Source organism: Porites lutea, chromosome 2 (assembly GCF_958299795.1).
Source record: "Porites lutea chromosome 2, jaPorLute2.1, whole genome shotgun sequence".
NCBI classification, from domain to species: Eukaryota; Metazoa; Cnidaria; class Anthozoa; order Scleractinia; family Poritidae; genus Porites; species Porites lutea.
Window position 1 is genome coordinate 30,574,123 of NC_133202.1, and position 21,087 is coordinate 30,595,209.

General features: G+C 40.5%; 1 pseudogene; it reads right to left on the minus strand.

Annotated features, from left to right (window-relative positions):
• Positions 1-528: 528 nt before the first annotated feature.
• On the minus strand, positions 529-1,569 carry LOC140926034 (uncharacterized; annotated as a pseudogene).
• Positions 1,570-21,087: the final 19,518 nt, after the last annotated feature.

Genomic DNA, 21,087 nt, shown 5'->3' on the forward strand with positions numbered 1-21,087 from the left:
GTATGCAATCACCCATTGATTTCCCATTTTCTCGCACAAGCTCTGAATTATTCTTGTTTCTTCTCGCTCTAACCGAGTTAACTTGTCTGCTGAACAAATACATGGCTTCACGGCTACGCCCATGGCTTCCGTGGTCCAAAAATTGGAGAGGTCAACTGGAGTGCTCTAACTGACCAGAAGGACACTACTGGCCTGCTGAATCTTTCCTGACATGGCCCCGAAGACTACTCATCCGAGAAGTGAGCTTCTGGCTACAAGATGTCCCGATTGCTTCGTCTCATTAGTGTGCAGGCGTGCATGGTCTATTCCAATAAGAAGATCTACTGGTCCTGTACCCCGGTGAATCTTTTCCCCTGTCAGTCGTGCAAGTTCTGTAACATCTGTTCTTGTGATTGGCGCTACATCATCGCTGGTTGTGCGATTTCCCGAGGCCTTTATGAGGAAACCTCTTTTGTTGCTTGGTGACATTACTTGCACTTTGAACTCCTTTGTCTTCATTTCTTGCTCTTCACCACCAACTTTTCGTTATCATAATGGAAACACTTCCCTTCCAAACCAGGGGCTCTCTGCGGTTTCCATATGGATCAAGCTAATCTGCGCTCCTAAGTCGAGAAGTATATTCCCATGCTTGTAAAGTCCTTCTTTTCCACATATGTCTGTAATGATAACAGGGAGCAGGGCATCCTGATTGTCGGTAACTGAAGATATGCTCACCCGTAGGTCTGTGCTCTTACGTAGCAATGGATGATGGTACCATGAACATTGAACACCATTCTCCTTTTCTGTACATTGTTTTCTTCGACTACAGTTTGAAATCCTATGATCCCTTCCCGCTTATTTGAGGCAGCTAAAACAGGCGTGGTTGTCCCTCATGGCTTTGAGGTGGTCGTCGGCATTTAGGGCTGCGAATTTCTGACTCTGATCTGGCCAATGAGTTGGACTCTTGCACAACCAACACTTGTTATGGGGAGCTTTATTCCTGTCATCGTTTACTTTGTTTACGTTGTGGACTGAAAAGGATCCATTGCTAGTCCTGAGGGGCACGGTTGCTCGCATGCGCGACTTCATTTCTACTGTCAGCCATGTCATCAGCTGGTTAAGCGTAGTGGGCTGTTTTGTCTTCTCCAGATCATGTGACCATACCTTTCTGTCGTCAGCACACATCTTTTGTTCAATTAAAGATAACATATGGCTGTTATCCAAATCACTTGGCAGTCCGATCTCTTTCAGTGTGCTGTAGCAGCGCTTTATGAGGTGAACCAAGTCACAAAATCGGGCGTCTTCACCATCGCGGAGTGATTTAAATTTCACGATATCTTACATGACTGTGTCCGAGACGAATCTTGCGTCACCGTATATGGAGTCTAGATACTCCCATGCTGGGTCGTAATCTGACCCGATTCCTTTAATCAATTCCAGTGGCTTGCTGTGAAGACACGTTCGGAGAAACGTGCTTGCGTTCTGTTTACTGTATCGTGATTCAATGGCGTGTTTAAAATCGGCCCTGAAAATCGCGTACTCCCTCACATCTCCACAGAACTTCGGCATTTTCGGCTTTTCCATTTTAAAACCACATGCTCCACTTGGAATAGCATCATCATTTGCACTGTTTTCAATAACCGAACCATTGTTCAGGGAGGGGTTAATGCTGTTTTGTCCACTCAACCGCATTCCGGATATACCACTGTGGTTGAGGGACTTGCCATTGCCCTCGTGTGCAGACATAACTGAGTTACTATTTAAAACTACATCAACACTTTCGTTACTTTTCTTTCCTGTGGCTATGCATTGATCAATATACTCCTTTGTATGAATTTCTAATCTAAGAAACATCTCTAGGGTCTCTTCAAGCCATTCTTCTTCCTTCGCAAGTTCCTCATCAGTTTCGATCAGCTGAGTAACATCTTCATGCTTCACGATGAGCTTTGCTCGGATGCTGGATGCTTACTTTCTATCATGCTGCGAAGTGATTTTCCAGCCCTAGTCAGTGACGCTTTGGCAGCACAGCTAGTGACCTTTGCCTTTGGTAATTCTGCCATGATGTCAAACTCCTTGGGACCTCAGGTTAGCCAAGAAATCGAATGAAATGCAGCGTTGGACAATCGACACAATATGGATGTTAACGCCGGGAAACCATCAATCGTATAATCAACAATACAAGTTTATTTGGAGGAATTATTCGGATCGAATAATTCCTCCAAATAAACTTGTGTTGTTGATTATACGATTGATGGTTTCCCGGCCTTAACAAGTTGCTGAAGGAGCGGCATAATATGACAGTGTTTAGGTGCGCAGAAGGTCAATCACGCACTGGCATTCGTGACACATTGGAGTTTTTACATGTGATGGTCGGGAACTCCATAGAGGAGACTGTTTCTATAGTCTAACCTACTGGTTATAAATGCATGAATCAGTTTCTCGGTACATTCACTGTCAGGTATTTCCGTATGTGTCGGATATTATAGAAATAAAAGAATGCACTACCACAGGGCTTTGTTATATTGGTTGCCTTATCCATGTGCAAGTCGAACTAGGAGCCCAGATTTTTTGCTGAGTATACGGGAATTGCATAAATGTTGCCAACTGTAATACTGCTAACAGACACTTTAGATAGCTGCTTGCTCGTGCCGATCACCAAAAACTCAGTCTTATCATCATCCAACATCAACTTATCATTAATTATCCATGAACGACCATCAGCGATGGATTTCTCCATAACATTTATCGCTTCGGCTTCACACGTAATCTTTACTGCGTGAAATGACAAGCATAATTGAGTATCTTCTGTGTACAAGTGTGCAGAGGGCAGGAAGTATTTAATAATAATGAAAAGTTGGCCAGCATAGATAGTAAAAAGCAGGGGACCAAGGCATGAACCCTAAGGCCCCCCACATTCTCGGCCAAACGTTTTGGAAAGAGCACCATTAATTGTAACTTGTTGCGATCGACCTCTCAGATAGGATCAAAACCATTGAGGAGCTGACCCACGTAGGCCGAGCAGTGACTGAAGTCTATGAATAAGAATGTCATAGTCCACAGTAACAAAGGCGGCGCTGAGATCCAAAAGAACTAGGAGTGTCACATGACCATTATCCATATTCATAAGAATATCATTCTTGACTTTCAGTAATGCCGTCTCAGTGGAAAGATGCTCACGGTACACACTCTGCATTTCTGGGAACAAGCCATTGGTCAGTACGTGGGTCTAAAACTGGGTAGCAACCACTTTCTCTGTAAGCTTAGAAGTTAACTGTAAGTTGCTAATTGGGCAGAAACTATTGTTTACCAGTTCGAGTCCAGGTTTGTTAAGCAATCGATGCATCAAGGCGTTTTTTCCACTCATCAGCAAAGCGAACAGTCTTAAGTGATAAATTAGTCATCTTTGTGATGACAGGGAGTCGATGGTCCAGATGTATAGACAGTATAGAAGATGGACGTGGATCAAGGTCACATGATTTCTTACAGGCTAATGCTAAATTCTTAACATCTTCAGTGAGCAGTGTTCTTGTTGCTCTTTAGTTTGCTGCAGCATGACCTGCATCAAATCCTGATGTTGCTTTTTGGAATGCCCCTCCTTCTTACTCTCATCCTCTAGTCGCTGCCTCTGTAGCTGCATTTCTTTCACTTTCCATTTCTGCGTGAGGTCGTTTTTGTCTCGCAAATATGCCACAGTCACCTCCACTTCTTCGACGTTTTGTTCTTTTCTGCAGTTTCATTCTCCACCTCATCTTTCCTTTGTCTTTTCTGTGTCCCGCCTATGTTCTCTACAGCTCTGTTTCTCATTTCCGTTGTTTTGGGACTATCGACCCCTTTTTGCATTTTTGTGCTTTCTTCAACCTCAGCTTCTTTTTCTTCTATCTCCTCAAGTGCTTTTTCAACGTCACTTAAATCTCTATCTATTCCAGTTGCCTTTTCTTCATCTAGGATTTTTGCTCTAAATTTGTCGCTCAAAAGCGTATATCGTTCTCTGACAGATCACTTCGTCACTCTGGGGATATTGAAGGCTGTTCAGATTGTTCGCTGTTTTATCCCAAATTTGGCCCCTTGCGATATTGCTTCCTTTCTTTGCCTTGAATTATTCAAGAACAAGAATCTCCTGACAAAGACAATTGTCATTTTGTTCAGTCCACTCCATGTTGGTTCTAAAGACAAAAAAAAATGTTAACGCTTATTTCCTTTTTGTTTGTGTTGCATGTTGTTTGTCTTGGTAATCTTGATAAGAAGGTTACATTGAAGTAATTTTAAGATGCAACGACTTTATCTACCGATCTGATGTGTTTTGTCAACTTAGATATCTTCATTTAGGACCTTGTTGACTCATCTTTATCACTACAAAAAAGACTTCTACAATTATTACACAAAGCTGTGCTCGGCAGTTCGGCTCTTACACATTTACATCTTCTGGTGCAGCCCATAGTCACTTGCATTTCACGCTTTAACAACTCATGGCAGCTCTGTGATGCTTTCGAATGGGTCATAAAATGTAGTTCCCAAACTTGACTTGTACTCCACACCCACCCACATTCACTTGAACGTGGGAGAGGATATGATGGCACCAATTCTTTGCCCCAGCAATGTCCAACTTGGTATGAGCATCGCTGTGTGCAGAGGCAAGGCATCATCCTTCCATTTATTCTCCCTTTGGATTAAAGATATCTCTACAAGTGCTGGAATAATCGTAACATAGCGTTTCACAGTAGGTATCTGTTCACAGACCCCTGCAGCGTTGGTGCATCGCTCATAACTTTAACAGAGTTTGTCTTTTCACTATCTTCTTTCCATGGTGTGCAAACAAGGATGTTTGGTCACACCCAGGGAATGCCTAGCGAGCAGTACTTGAGACTTAACTAAACTGAAACGCTAGCAAATATCGTAAACTGACAAGTACCTTTTAAATTATTTCCCAGTGTTTGGTGCAGCCCACAGTAAAGAAAGTTAATCTGATGCAATGCTGCTACTGCGATCACAACATCTGTTTCAACTGTGTATGTACGTACCAATGCTTCGGTTGACAGCATCAGCCGCATGCAATAAAAGCCTCATGTCAGACTCTTCATGCCCACATGAAGAGGAGGGTTGATGATGTCATTTTTTTCATTGTTAAAGAGCACTGGTTCGTCTTTGGTAGTTACTACCTGTCCATGGAAATTTGAATTGTGATAACCGCTGATCCAGGTAATGGAAGAGCTCCACTTTGTTCTTACCCACTGTAAAGAAAGTAATTCTAAGTTTCCAGGAATCCTTTAGACTCTCTGGGAGATATCTGTCTCACACCACAACTACTCTCTTGGCACTCTCAAGCTCCTTGGCTACGTAGTATTGTTCCAGTGGGTTTAAGCATAATGGCTGCCCCTTATAGCAACAGAATATCGATGGAAGGCTTTTACACTTAAACAGTACACAACCTCTTTTGGCAGAATAGCAAATTTGACTTGTTTCCTGATCTTAAGTTTCCATACTGAGACATGATCAAGAAGATAAGGCATCTCTGGTTGTCTTGAGAAAGGAAGCTAAGTCGCCTTGCTAACTTGACATGAGATGTAGAGGTGTGAAACAGGAAACCGTTGATCTTTATTGATGTTATTTTCATCGAATCGTTGGTTATCTCTTCTGAACCTAAGGACTATTAAAGAACTACATCTCGTTTCTCTTGTAACATCGAGTTATTGCTGATTAAGCTTAGTCGTGCAAAACTCCTGAAATTGCTTATTGCTTAGTTCCTTTACAGTTCTCACTGTTTTCACAATTGTGGCATCCATAATGTCCCGCGTATCTAAGAGAAGAAAATTTCTAATCTGGTATAAGGAAGGGTTACCCTTTTCTCTAATTACATTGCAAAAAGATTGGACCTGCTTTGAAAGGAGCTTTGCACTCCTCCTTGCTCTTCGACGCCATCTTGACGAGTAGGCAAACGTGTAAAAAATTACAGTGTTTGTATGAGAATCTAATGTTGAATAATTTCCGTAAAACGGCTGTTCTGAAAAAAATATCAATTGTAAACTAAAGCTACAAAGCAAAGGATTGTCCTAAAACAATTTGGGGGCGTACCTGTGCTTAGATTTCTCCACAGGCTTGCTTTAGATTTTCCATATATTTGTCTGTAATTTTCCCAGGACTTTCTTACAGACAGATGTATAGAAAATTTTAAAAAGTGGCTCTAGGTCTTCTAATCCTTAGGAGTGAAGCTTTAGTTTACAAATCATATTTTTTTTCAGAACAGCCATTCTATGGAAATTATTCGACATTAGATTCTCATACAATCACTGTAATTTCTCATGCGTTTGCCTACTCGTCAAAATGACGCTGAAAACCGTGACAAGGTCTATTCTAGACATTTCTTGCCCTGGCACCATCCAAAACAGCGTTGGGATCTCCGTGAGGCAAATAACACCACCACTCCTCTAACAGCCTTATTATTTTGCTTATGGGTTTGGTCGATGGATAGTGCGGAAAATGCCCGGTTTGTCTTGTCCCAGACAAAATGGCCTTTCCTGAATTGTGTAGCCACATCTGAAAATTTGGTATTCAGGTATTCCATGTCCTGATTATGTGGATGCGCCGTTATGCGTAGCCTGCGAACTGCAGACGTATTTACGGTTTCTATTGGCAGGTGAAACTAGAAACTAGAGCCGAAAACACCAGATGCGCTCACAGGCTACGTTTGTGCAGCTTAATGCAAAAAACAGAAAGTACTCTTAACATAGTTCTAAGTTTCCCTCTCAGAGAGACCTTACAAATATCAATGTGGTAAGCTCAAAGTGAAGGGTGAGAGAACACTGGTGTAACTAAGGACTAAAGAGCTCTGTCTGCTTGTGCCACTCCACTGTGAACGTTTTTTGTCCTTCTCTTTCAGAGATGCTTTTCAAGTACTTCTTATACACCTTATCCATCAATATGTACAAAGCACAAGTAGTAATCTCCTGGGCGTGTCAGGTGAGTGAAGCTTGTGATGCCTTGCATGAGAAAGGAGTCGTCTGTTCCAGGGGTTGTTATGCCAGCTTGCACTAATTAAATAGCTTGTCCAACCACCACTCTCAATCCTGCGCCCCAATGCCTTGAGATCGCCTCGGCAAGGTCAGTATGCAACCCTCCAAACATCATAGTGATACTTCTTTCTCCACAAGTTAATGAACAGATCTACTGAATCTTCTTAGCCAAAGCTTACTGTGTTTTTAGCATTTCCACATTTTATTATTTGCCTACCGCATGTGTATTAATTTTTCATAACTGAAAATGATCTTAGAAAGGTGAAGTTATCAAACCTTTGAACCGTTTGTCATCACTGCGAAATAAGAAATTAGCAATATATTTGATATTCACATACAACAGCTTTTGAGCGTGCTGAGCCAATATGAAGTACTTCATAGCAGCCAAAATAATCCTCTTATGCCCTATTTCTTGCTGTGGAAACCTTTTTGGCTATCAATTGTCGTGTGAGCATTATTGCTTCTCATATACAATACCCTGACACACTAACATGCACGTTTCGAAACAGACTCAACCAAGGGGGCCAAACTTCTACCTTAAATTATGCAAATTAGGGGGCGGATCCCAGGTGGGTCCATAGCTAAAATTAATAACCTAATGTATCTCTACCTGTGCCAAATTTGATGCTTTCCCCATAAATCCCACAATTCAGCTAAAACTCTGCACCAATCTGCTGGACTATTGCTGAAATTCACAAGTGGCAGTTTTGTCCAGCTGTTGCTAGACGATCTTTATGGTGATCCGAACGTTTCAAAATTCGCTAAACTTAAATTCGTTGACGCTATCTTGAATTCGTTGTCGCTAAATTTAAATTCGTTGTCGCTTAACTTAAATTCGTTGTCGTTATCTTGAATTCGTTGTCGCTAAATTCAAATTCATTGTCGCTAACTTGAAGTCGTTGTCACTAAATTTTGTTTCGTTGTCGCTAAATTTTATTTCGTTTATAATGATGCTCAGATCAGCTAGTCAATTTCTCACATTCCAAATTCTAGTCCCTACTAATCCATCGCACTTCTTTATTTGCTGTTCATCCATATTGAAAGAAAAGTCCTGTTCAGTACTTTTTAACAGAAACAGTTGAAATTTGCTAGGATTTGCCATCAGGCCATTCTTCCTGAACCATTAGTACTACTGTATCGCCTCGCTTAAGTCTAGACTTGCATACAAGGCTGCATGATCACTGTCTGTGCCAGCTGTACTTAAGGTACTTTCAATGTTTGTTTTCCTAACTTAGAAAATATGGAATAGTTCGATCAACAAGGCACAGTGCTGAAGATCTCCAGTACACAATACAAACACGGCTAAGATCTATGGTCGTCCGAACGTTTCAAAATTTGCTAAACTTAAATTCGTTGTCGCTAAATTTAAATTCGTTGTCGCTAAACTTAAATTCGTTGTCGCTATCTTGAATTCGTTGTCGCTAAATGTAAATTCGTTGTCGCTAAATTTAAATTCGTTGTCGCTAAACTTAAATTCGTTGTCGCTAAATTCAAATTCGTTGTCGCTAACATGAAGTCGTTGTCGCTAAATTTTATTTCGTTGTCGCTAACTTGAAGTCGTTGTTGCTAAATTTTATTTCGTTGTCGCTAACTTGAAGTCGTTGTTGCTAAAATTAAACTCGTTGTCACCAACTTCAAGTTGTTGTCGCTAACATTAAATTTTTCGTTGTCGCTAACATGAAGTCGTTGTCGCTAACTATCAAGGCGCTAAACTTAATTCGTTGTCGCTAACTATGAAGTCGTTGTCACTAAAATTAAGTGAACTCGGTATTGCTAACTATACCAAGGCGCCAAAATTTACTAAGGGAGTGGAGAGAAGGGATTTGAAGGTTCCCGTATGAAAGCGAGGAGGCCTAGGAACAAGTCAATTTTTCGTTTTTGGGCTTCCTATGTTTGGGAGCAAGCATGGCGGCCACAAATGTATTTATCGGTTCGATCGAATCATTACTAAATGATATGGAAAGACTCAGTGAAACCCAAAATCCTGATGTCATTGACAGCATGATAAGTCGCCTCCAGTGTGCGAGTGATACCACGAATCAACTGATGCACCGATCAACAAGTAACTATACAGCTTTGTCGTCTTTATACCAGCACTTGTTAGTTTTCCTCGAAAGTTGGCAGAATCGTGCTTGGAGAACAAATCACTATTGTTCTGTGTCCCATACTGTTAATAATCGTGTTGCCCCTGATGAGGAAGAGACACAAGGAAAGGTAGGACGGCCCCAGTTAAATGTGAGTGGAGAACAGATTGAATGCCTACGCAACATTGGCTTTACTTGGGATGCAATATCTGTCATGCTGTGTATCTCAAGGTCAACGCTATGGCGTAGATGTCATCAATTAGGTCTTACCTGTAGTCAACAATATTCCGAAATAAGTGATGAGGAGCTCGATGCAATCATGCGTGATATGGTTGCAGCGTATCCTAACTCAGGTTTGACCTTACTAAGGGGTCACCTCAAAAGACTAGGAATCATTGTCCAACGGGAAAGGGCTCGATTATCCATGATTAGAGTGGATCCTATTAACGTGTGCATGAGGCGAATGAGGGTTATACAACGGCGTTCATATAGTGTTCCTGGCCCAAATGCTTTGTGGCACATTGATGGCCACCACAGCCTAATCAGATGGAGGATTGTAGTACATGGCGGGATTGATGGCTTTTCAAGGCTCATTACTTATCTCCATTGTAGTACAAATAACCAGGCAGATACTGTCTTCACTTTATTTCAAGAAGCCATTGCCAAATATGGAGTTCCATCACGGGTTCGCTCTGACCGTGGAAGAGAAAACATTGATGTGGCCAAATTCATGATTGAAAATCGGGGGCTTAATCGAGGAAGTCACATCACAGGAACGAGTGTACACATTCAAAGGATTGAGAGGCTGTGGAGAGATGTATTTTCTCATGTGTTACAACTATACTATTCTCTCTTTTATTTTCTTGAAGATAATGGACTGCTGGATTGTGAACTAGATACCGACCTATATGCATTGCACTTCGTTTTTGTACCATTAATCAACAAAGCTCTTAAACAGTTTCAAGATGCTTACAACAACCACAGCCTGCGTACAGAACATCATTGGACACCATTAATGATCTGGACCAATGGTATCCTGTCATCAGAACATGCCAGAGAAACAGCTGTGCAAGATTTCTATACCAGCGACAACCAAGATGTCAATATAGAATTCTTTGGAATAGACCCCGATGGCCCAGAATCAAATGAGTTTGACCTATTAGATGTGGAATTCCCACCTACAGAACTAGATGATTTGACTCAGCAACAACTGGATCAAATAGCTCAGATCAATCCTCTTCAGCCAGCTAATAACTATGGCATTGAATTCTATGAGAGAGTCCGAGAAATCATCAGCATACACATGGGTTAGCTCTTGCACTTTAATTGAATGACTTGTGGGACTGCTATCAAAGAAAAAATAGGGGGCAAAATATGGGGATTCAATAGCAAACATGTGCCCTGGGGTTGGGAATTAGATAAGTAATCCTGCTATTTAGTTGACAATTTTTTTTCTTTAAACCTTCTCCAGCCCCTGAGCTTTTCGAATATTTTAAAAGGATTTTATCAAATTCCCACTCTCTGCTTGCATAAAGATGGGATCTATGCTGCTCAACCAGCCTATATACTAAATAAGGCTAAAAAGGATTAGACCTTTAGAAAAGAAGCTGCTTTGAATGTCAACTTTCCAGGGAAAAAACTAAAAATATCCCAGTAAAATACAGAGCATTCCCTTTTAATGACAAACCTTGTCAATTACGCTTACTGCACCTTCATCCCTGATGTCCTCTGGGTTTGCATATGATAATGACCTTGACACATCACCTGAAATGATATACCAGTACAATACTGGCGAAAATACTGGCATGCCCACCCCACACTGAACTATAGAGTGTGCCAACATCTTGCCAAGTATTTTCGGCAGCCTCGAAAAAACATGACTTGCGGAATACACTGGCATTAGTCACCCTGGTGGTCCCTCAAACAGCTTATATTGCTGGGAATCTTCCAGAGCACTAAATACCATAGAATAAAATTGTCTTCTTGGGCCACCTGTATCTACTGCTGACTGCTTCTCAAATGTGATTCGTATTGGGCACCTTACATCAAAATCAGGGTGTTTATAGTAGGCCAGAGCATCTTCAACAGCTGTTTCCTCAGTGACTGTCAGCCTGACTATCTTGCCATTGACTTGCCTCGTAAGATTCTCATGTATTTCCGAGAATGTATTGTTCTCTGAAACATTATAGTGTTGTAAAAAGTCAAAAAATGCATCATCAATTTCTCTACTAGTAAGTGTAGTACTCTTGACTATAAAACATATGATATCATAATTTATGGATATTAGCCAAGAAACAATGAAAATCATCATATATATCATCATCATCTCAATATAGAGGTTTATATTGAACAAGCAGTTCCATTCTGTATATTGGAAATAAAGAATTGAGCACTATGTAACTCTATGGAAGAATCTTACTTACATGGCTTTAATTGGCAGCCAGTGCAAGCACTTCAAAATCAACTTGACATGATCGGCCTTCCTGGCACCAGTCATTGACAATCAGCAGAGTTGCTATACCTGTTCAAATTCTACACCAAGGACCCAGTTGGATCCTGTTTAGGAATAAGATCCTAAAAAAGATCATGAGAACAGGATCCTAATTAGGATCTAATTACATAGGAGTACTTAAGGATCTCACACAGGACTTTATTTCTATGTAAGATCCCATCTTGCCTTCTGTTTCTTGTATGTTCACGTCAACTTGGTAGGCACTTCTTTGTGCTCTTTGTGCTCCCAAAATTTATTCAACTGCCTCATCAAGTGAAGATGATACCTGGGCAACACTAGTTAAAATGGAGTTTTCGACATCTGGAAACATTTCCTTCAGCCTGTCAATCAACCCAACACCTGAAGAACTTGCAGAGCTTGCACTGCAACTAGGTTGTTCAGTACCACTGCTTGAATTTGGGGCAAAAGCTGATTTCATCAAGTCTTCATCTCCAATGACACTTTCATTGTCACTTACATGGATTAACTCAGCTTCCTGCATGATTAAAGCACAGTTTGCATTATGGCATGAACTCCCAGTATTAACTATGGTTAAACAGGGACAAGCTAAAATTGCCTTTGTTGTGTACTTCCTTATTTCTGTGGATGCAAAAATGTAAGATCTACGGACAGGACAGAGAATGTTTTGCCTCTCCAAATAAGGACACCTTTGCATATATAAGCTCAAAATTTTGTAAATATGCTCTTTTGGGGCCAAAGAACAATATTAAATGACTTTTTTTCATTGAATGCGACTTTGAGAAATACGGCCTTGTACTTTGGGGGAGGTGCTATTTTGATCAGCAAAAAATCTGACATTTTCATGAATATGTCCAAGCAGCTTTAATTCAATTCAACAGAATTTTTTTCAATAGTTAGGATAACAATAGAGACAAATGATACGCTTCAAAGTTTGGAAAATCACTTCAAGTTAAATCTTTAAATCATGAAAAGAGCTGCCCTTTCGTATTTCTGTCCTGTCATGCCTACCACAATTCCAAGATTCATTTAGTGCAGGTTATAGAAGACAAAAAATGTAAATTATGTAAACTAAACTTATTGTTGTTTCTAACTTGGTTATTATCATGCATGGTTTCCACTAACCATGAAACGAAGTTTACATGTATATCTTGGGCTGTGCAAAGCCAGTCTGACTTTATTATCATGTACGCTAAATGAAGACTATGAGCAATAAGAAAGCAGTCCATGCGCTATGGGATCAGATAATGTGCTATTTTGTCACACAAATGGCAATGATTCAATGTAGGACTCGCTAGTATGGTATTTAGACTGAAAATGCTAGTAGTAAAAACAGAAATATGAAGCAACTTCTCAACAAACTTCTGTTAACAGATACCTAAGCTTGTAACTTGGTAAAGGTACGATGTGGAACCAATTGATTCTACAGTAAAACATATAGGTCATGCAAACATATCTTACCTCTTTGACAGTAGAAGAAAAATCTTTTGTCATCCTAACATACAATGCTCCATGTTTGTAAATACCTCCCAAAGTACGAGCATTGAACATCTCATCTCCATCTGGAACACGAACTTTTTTGTTAACCACTTTCACAAATTCAAAATCATTTTTATCACATTGTGACAAATCAATATGTGAAACCCTTCGCTCTCTTAACTTTGCAGTGATTCTTTCTCTGATGGCATTCTCTGGATCAACCGTGCTATATCTGACTAGACCATCAAAGACCACCATCTCATCTTTGAATTGGTCAACTTCTGGGACATCTGCTCCTGGGTATTCCAGTGCTACCAATCTTCTAAGCTCTTCTTTTACTTGTACTTGTGGCATTTTGCCCTTGTAAAAACTTCTTTTTGAGCCAGCTCTTTTTCGGTTTAACTTATCTGTCTGAGCATTGAACTGTGGCTGGACAGATGCTACATTGGTAGAGGAATGCATATTTGGATTCACAGTAGATTGACTGGACTGCAAAGATGCAAGGATATTTCTTGCTGATGTGACAGACGATGCAATTGATGTACTAGACTGTGTAGGGCTAAAAAAAACCCTCCTCAGCTCCTCCTGGACAACATCCTCTGCAGACCATAGAAAATGATTTCAGTGTTGAACTTAACTTGGTACAGCATGCTGTCCATTTCTTGTACAACCAGTAATAACAATATTTTAAAAAAGATTGCTTAAACTGTTATGCTACATGATGCAGACATTGCCTAAAATAATGCAAATTGCAAATTTAATACAGGAAAAAGAAAGGGGAGAGGAAGGGAAGCCTAAATGCATCATATGGATGAACTATTCTGCCCAATTACCTATTATTCAACGGCCTCTTATCATCGAGGGTGCTTAAAAGCCCCCCCGCCCCCACCCCTTCCCTGCCCTCATTCCCTTCTCCTTGGTACCCCAGAAGAGCCATGTCATAAACCTGAAAAATGTCAAGCAAATGCTCTCGTAAATTAATTTTTGTCTTATGTATGAGCCTAAATAGTTTGATATATAAACATATGCGAAGCTTCTCTACTTATTCTTTTGATATTCAGCCGATCCCCAATTGTATTTGCCCCCAGTCGCTTCAAGTCGTCATCTGTTAATTCTCCGCGACATATCATGGACAGTGTTACCTAGATAGCACAGAAACAATTTAATTTATGACACTGGACACCAAAAACAAATTCCACTAACAGCAAGTCCAATAATAAATTTGTATTTTGCTGCAAACACTGCAATGACACTGGAGAACAACTTACCTTCTCATTGCGAATGGAATGGACAATATTGTTAGCGATACCATTCGCCTTAAGAATGTTGCATCCCTGGAGAAGAGGGAAAAATGTAAGAAAAAAATGTTTGTTGTAAAATCAAATCAATGTATGTTTATAAAAGAAAGGCTTTCATCATATGAAGTTCATACCTTGTTAACTATGGCCTCGTCCGCCATTTTGGAAAAAGCACGTGGGAAGAACTATCATGCCCTATCCAATCTTGCCCGAAGTACTGCCCAGGCCGCCATGTTTGCTCCCAAACATAGGAAGCCCAAAAACGAAAAATTGACTTGTTCCTAGGCCTCCTCGGATTCATACGGGAACCTTCAAATCCCTTCTCTCCGCTCCCTTAGTAAATGTTAGCGCCTTGGTATAGTTAGCGATACCGAGTTCACTTAATTTTAGCGACAACGACTTCATAGTTAGCGACAACGAATTAAGTTTAGCACCTTGATAGTTCGCGACAACGACTTCATGTTAGCGCAATGAAAAATTTAATGTTAGCGACAACAACTTGAAGTTGGTGACAACGAGTTTAATTTTGGCGACAACGACTTCAAGTTAGCGACAACGAAATAAAATTTAGCAACAACGACTTCAAGTTAGCGACAACGAAATAAAATTTAGCGACAACGACTTCATGTTCACGAATTTGAATTTAGCGACAACAAATTCAAGATAGCGACAACAAATTTAAGTTTAGCGACAACGAATTTAAATTTAGCGACAACGAATTTAAATTTAGCGACAACAAATTGAAGATAGCGATAACGAATTTAAGTTTAGCGACAACGAATTTAAATTTAGCGACAACGAATTTAAGTTTAGCAAATTTTGAAACGTTCGGACGACCATAGATCTTAGCCGTGTTTGTATTGTGTACTGGAGATCTTCAGCACTGTGCCTTGTTGATCGAACTATTCCATATTTTCTAAGTTAGGAAAACAAACATTAAAGTACCTTAAGTACAGCTGGCACAGACAGTGATCATGCAGCCTTGTATGCAAGTCTAGACCACAAGTTAAGGGAGGCGATACAGTAGAACTAATGGTTCAGGAAGAATGGCCTGATGGCAAATCCTAGCAAATTTTAACTGTTTCTGTTAAAAAGTACTGAACAGGACTTTTCTTTCAATATCGATGAACAGCAAATAAAGAAGTGCGATGGATTAGTAGGGACTAGAATTTGGAATGTGAGAAATTGACTAGCTGATCTGAGCATCATTATAAAATAAAATCGCTAAATTCCAAATTCAGCCATCAATGTACAGTTGCAAAGTGACAAACCACAATTGACTGAAAACTGAGCAACACATGAGCTGATAACTAAATTTGGTCACCGTCCAAAGAGAGTTGTGCTACCTTTTCTGATCATTTCCAGTACTTTGTATTTTTCAGATGATTCGTACGATAAGTCAACATTTGCGAAAACCTTTCCCTTATGCTCTTCTTCCCATTCTGGCAGTTGAGTAGACTTTCAAAAAAGTCCCTTATTGGATTTAATATGGCGCGGGATGAAGGACTTTTCATACTTGATTGGCGCCAGTTTTAGCGACCCAAAAACGGGTCACTGCTCTTAGACCAATCAAAGTAACTATTTGGGACCCTTGGGGATAAAGTTGTCACTCACAGGTAATTAAGTGCATTAAAACGTGACTTGTCCATTGCAAAAGTAGATGCTCCCGTGGTGACAGACAGAGGAAGCAATTGAAGCATAATATTTACATAATGTGTCTGCTTTAACTGGACTTGGGAAAAGTCTGACTTTTGAGCTGGCTTCATTGTTTTTGACCATTTTGGCGAGGATTGCAATGCCATCGTCTTGGTGATTGTTCTACTGATTGCTCAAAGATCAGGTCTCAAAACGCAATTCCCATTGCATTGGAGATGATTGCTAATACAGCTAGAGGGTATTTTGAAATCTGAAGAGAAACTAGAGTACTCGCTTCTTATGAAAATTCCTGAAATCCACTTGTAATAAATTCCCACTGGGAGCCCTCACTCCCAAACGCTCCAGGCAAGGATAAGATATGGAAAGAAGCGAGCCCAGAGGCGAAAAGGAGCAGGAGCTAGCAAGGATGGCAACAATGGTCATCGCTGCGGGGAAGAGGGAGGGACGCCAAGCTAACGACTGGCGAACGTTTAACGAAAAGACAATTAAACAGGCCAAAACAGGCCTATTTATACGAAACCTGTGTGAAACAGAGCGCGCAGGAATTTTTATCCTTGGATCCCGAAGGGATTTGGGGCGTTTGTATTGTACGAGATGTCCCCAGTGAGAATAGTAATAAATTCCCACTGGGAACCCTTACTCCCAAACGCCCCAGGCAAGGATAAGATATGGGAAGAAGCGAGCCCTACGGCTGCTGCTCCCGAAAGCTAGTGCAAACTACCACAATAAACCAGAAACACGTAACTCTCCCCAAAACTCAAAGAAAAGGTTTATTATTGACAACTCTTGAAAGTCCTAGCACGATACTAAAAAAAAACAAAAAAAACCGGAGAGACAAGTAAAATAACCTCATGGGAAAACTGGCGTAAAGATCGTAAATTCACCGTGATCGCTATTGAAGGCGGAGTGAGAGGGACTGCAACGTGAGACTTTTCCCCTTCCCGATTGCACCATTGGATAGTATAAAGCGATATCTGAACTGGGTGGAAATCGTAACGAGCGAAATCTTAAGAGAGAGTACCGATCATAAAACACGCAAAAGTGAAAAGTAAATTGGTCACACAGACCCCGATCACACCCAGATACATAACATTTGTCACACTGACGAGAAAACTAAATTCGTCACACAGACGAGAAAACTAAATCTGACACACAGACGAGAAAACTAAGTTTGTAACACAGAGGAGATTACACAATTTGTACACAGACGGGAAAACTGAATTTGTAACACAGACGGGAAAAAACTAAACTTGTCACACAGACTTGTCGCATGGACAGGAAACCAAAGTTGACACACAGACGCGGGAACTAAATTTGTCACAGACGCGAAAACTAACTTGTCACACAAACGGAAAACAAAAGTTGTCACACAGACGCGAAAACTAAGGCTGTCACACAGACGCGAAACCCAAACTTGTAACACAGACGGAAAACTAAACTTGTCACACAGACGCGAAAACTAAATTTGTCACACAGACGCGAAAACTAAATTTGTCACACAGACTTGTCACACAGACGGAAAACAAAATTGGTCACACAGACGCGAAAATTAAATATATCAAACAGACTTGTCGCACAGACGGAAAACTTAAGTTGTTACACAGACGCGAAAACTAAATTTGTCACACAGACGCGAAACCCAAACTTGTCACACAGACGCAAAAACTAAATTTGTCACACAGACGGAAAAACTCAAGTTGTAACACAGACGCAAAAATTAAATATGTCACACAGACTTGCCACACAGACGGAAAACTTAAGTTGTCACACGGACGGAAAACTAAGTTGACACAAAGATGTGAAAACTAAATAGGTAACAGACGCGAAAACTAAACTTGCCACACAGACGGAAAACTAAAGTTGTACACAGACGCGAGAACTAAATTTGCACACAGACGCTAAAACTAAAGTTGTAACACAGACTTGAAAAGAAAATAGTAACACAGACGCGAAAATTGTAAACTTGTACACAGATGTGAAAACTAAACTAGTCGCACAAACGCGAAAACTAAAACTAATAACAGAAGTGAGAACCAAGCTAAAAGACCAACAACGCCTAGCCCGAAAAACGCGCGAAGGAAAACGAATACATGGGCAAGAGAAAACACTAACCACGTTGTCGTTAGCGTTCTGTGCGTTGTTGTCACCAGCAGCATCGGCTGGAGGGTCAACAGCTGCAACAGCCCCATCCGCAGGAACAACAGGGACTAGGTCCGGCATGGAGGACGAAAAACGAAGATAATCTTCGAAGATGGGGCAGCGATGACCGGGCAAGAGAAAAAGAACGCCAAGCTAACGACTTGCGAACGTTTAACGAAAAGACAGTTAAACAGGCCAAAACAGGCCTATTTATACGAAACCTGTGTGAAACAGAACACCCAGGAGACTATGAGCGTGCGGGAATTTTTATCCTTGGATCCCGAAGGGATTTGGGGCGTTTGTACGAGATGGCCCCAGTGAGAATAGTGTTGTTGCATCACTGCATAACAGCACCGCAATCAAACTGTCAGTCGATTAGAAAGAAGATCATGTGCTACAAACAGAGCCCTTTCAATTCCTTGCAGTGATTTTTTTACTCGCCAGTATCAAGATCTGAAGCGCGCATTTCCGTTTCATTGACTTAAAATCTTTGTTTGTGACGACTTTAACACAAAGTACGTAAATTTGCTCTTTTGATGTTGGAGAACGGCACATGGGTTCAATTGTTTTTTTGTAGTGGAAATACTACATTCTGCTAATTAAGTCTGAGACTAGCAAATGCAACCTGAAACCCCAAAGGCCAGTCAAGCCACTCCCCATGTTTGGCAGAAAACTTACATGTAAGCATATGTAAATCCCTCAAATGAGACAAGTCGACCTCTCACGACTTTGTCGCTCGGTCAGCCACTTCACGGCCTAAAAAGGCTCATTCTGCCCGCCAAGAGGTCGACTTGTAGCAAGTCAAGCAGAATGAGCTGTGGTAGTGCATTTGTGACCTGTGGTAAAACTAATTTTAATTACATCCTGCTTTACTGATGCTATTAGCATGTATCTATATATACTTTCCAATTAAAAGAAAAGTAACATGCTGCTGTTACCACCTGCAAAATAGACCAACGCTACATGTGTATACACTGTTAACTGAACAGGTAAGTGGCAAAGTGTAGCAATCAACATTATTATAATGTCGTGTAGTAATGGTAGTGCAATATACATGTATACATATGATCTTATGTGTGCAATAAATACATGAGATGTTTTTGTGTTATTATAAGTAGAAGATGGTGATTAATAAGTAGTTTCTTAGAAATCGATTTTGAGATAAATATTAGCGATAAGAAATCACGACGTTTCGACCTCTCCGAGGTCATTTTCAAGAGTATAAAAGTTCTCTAAATTAGCATAAATAAGTGGTGAATAAATGTGGTGAACGCTAAAATGTGATAAAATATGTAAAAATGTAAAAAGTGCTAAAAATATTTATAAAGTCAAAAAACAATGGAAATAAAACAATGTTAACAAGAACTACTCTAAAGAAATAATTTGGCGCGAATTGAATCGCACTGTTTGTTAAGCGTCGGTTTCAGTTCTTGGATAAAAAACATTTTAACTAGTTTTACTTGCTTTAACCTGTACCTTCAAAATAAACGTTTCCATGGACTTGTGGGGTATTTAAGAGGGGTGCAGTTTTCCACAGACTTACTATTTTCGCTGCCTCTCTCAACACATACTGCAAGTTATTAGGGAAATGAATGGCTTTTTCGGTATCCAGTTACGGATATGATGCTTTCGGTGCTCTTAAATGGCTATTTTATTAAAACACTTCATCGATTTCAAAACTTAAAGAAAATGCTGTCTTTTACTCGAGATGTTGCCTATTGAAAAGTATAACAATACTGTGAAAATGAAATGATCAGCATCTCATTAGCGTGGGACAAAGAAAAATCTGAGTCCCTTACAGGATTCAAACCTATGATCTCCCAAACGCCGGGCAGGGGTTCTACCCACGTGATCTACGAACTCTTTTTACAATATTATTGCTTGTTTTGTACCTGATAGAAGACAGTTTCACTGAATATGCGGGACATTGTTGGGCGGCCCTGAACCACATCCTGCGCTATAACTTTGCAGCCTTCTTTGGTCGGGCGCATTATTCTCTGGCGTCTCATCTGCCTTACCTTGTTAAGAAATAATAAACAAAGCAAAACAACATTCAGCCTATTTTATGTTGCTTTAAAATCAAAAGGGTTTTGTATAAACTTAAGAGGTGAATTATTAAGAGTTATCCCGATGTGAAATCAACAATGTATCAGTGAGTAGTACAATTAAATTGTGAGTGCATTTCTACTGATGTACTTTTAAACCTCCCTCACCTGTTGGGCTTGAATCGAGCTCGAAATTGCACATTTGTTCCTGCAAGAAAAGGTAAAAAAAAGTCACATTCAGCCAACTATCAGGTCTTGTAACCGTTTTTAACTCGTGGGTACGCGCGAGCGTACCACGAGTTATTGCAGGGACTGAGATATGCAAATGAGTCACTCACTCACTCGTAGTAGACGCACTTCGTAATTAATCGGGTCCGAACTCGAGAGTGCGAAGATCTATCGTTTCCAAAGAAGCACGCGCTCGCCGAAGTTCGGTAGCATCAAATTCCTCGGTGCGAGCGTGCACCGTGCGCTACAGCACGGTTAGGATAGAGGTCTTCCCAAATTTACGACAGGAAGGAATCTTTCAAATTAGTACGATTCAAAAGCCTTTGACCCATCCAGGCGTTAAACTTGACAAGAAGATGAGCATTTGCTCTTCGACTCCTTCAACGACGCTGGCTTGATCTCCTACCTTGTAATACTGTAGTAGGTTATGTGTATGAATGAATTTATGGTGGCCAGTATAAAACACGGACTGCGGACTACGGACTGCGGACTGGGTATAAAATACGGACTGGTGAAATGTATGGTAAATAAAGGCACTTCTTCTTCTTCTTCTTCTTAAGGACTCCCCAGGATCACGGGGGGAAATGGATGTGAGTTTGAGCATTTCCTTTTTAAAATAACAGCGGAAATCGAGATAAGAAAACATAAGCTAATGTTGTGCGTCCTACTTCGCGGAGGAGTTGTGTCAGCTTTGTACCGCAT